The sequence below is a fragment of the Merops nubicus genome, unplaced genomic scaffold (genome assembly GCF_000691845.1).
Source record: "Merops nubicus isolate BGI_N331 unplaced genomic scaffold, ASM69184v1 scaffold9472, whole genome shotgun sequence".
Taxonomy (NCBI): Eukaryota; Metazoa; Chordata; class Aves; order Coraciiformes; family Meropidae; genus Merops; species Merops nubicus.
Window position 1 is genome coordinate 836 of NW_008594220.1, and position 628 is coordinate 1,463.

At 55.6% G+C, this 628-nt stretch overlaps 1 protein-coding gene across 1 annotated transcript in view; it reads left to right on the forward strand.

The window, feature by feature from the left end:
• The window catches only part of LSM4 (LSM4 homolog, U6 small nuclear RNA associated (S. cerevisiae)), a gene marked incomplete at its 5' end in the record, with an annotated part of 5,324 nt that overhangs the window by 831 nt on the left and 3,865 nt on the right, over window positions 1-628 (forward strand). The gene's annotated exons all lie outside the window — the stretch shown is intronic.

Below are 628 nucleotides of genomic sequence, written 5' to 3' on the forward strand. Positions count from 1 at the left end.
AGGGTAGGTTGGACCAAGCTCTGAGTACCCTGCTCTGGTTGGGGATGTCCCTGCTCCCTGCAGGGGGTTGGACTGGGTGACATTGTAAGGTCCCTTCCCACCCAAACCATTCCACGATTCCATGATCACTCCTGTGCAAGTGCAATGTCTGCTTCAAATGTCAATTAAACAGAGTTATTAATACCCCCCTTAGAGCAGGAACAGTTGATTTTCTGCACCACAGAGACCCCCGTGAGCATTTCCCCACGGGAGGGCTCTCACTGGGGGCTGCAGCAGCCTGAGCTGGGAGGCTGAGCTGGGCTTCTCAAGAATGGGGCTTTCCTCTGCTGCATGCTGGCTGAGAAGTGAGGTCTGCTTCTAGCCTGCCCTGACTCCTCTCAACGGGCTCATCTCCTGCCCTCTAACTCTCCACATCCAAAGCAGGAGCCTGTTGGACCCGTGCTGAGGCTCTGCACTGTCTGGGGCTTTTTGCCCTTGGCTGAAGTTGCTCCAGAAGATTGTGATCTGTGTCGTGGGCTTTGACCTCCATCAGAAAGGTCTTGGCCCTGCTGGCCACACATTGGGAGAGGATTCTGGAGGGATGTCTGCTGCTCGTTCCCTGCCTCAGAACATCAGAGCTCCTGGGAGA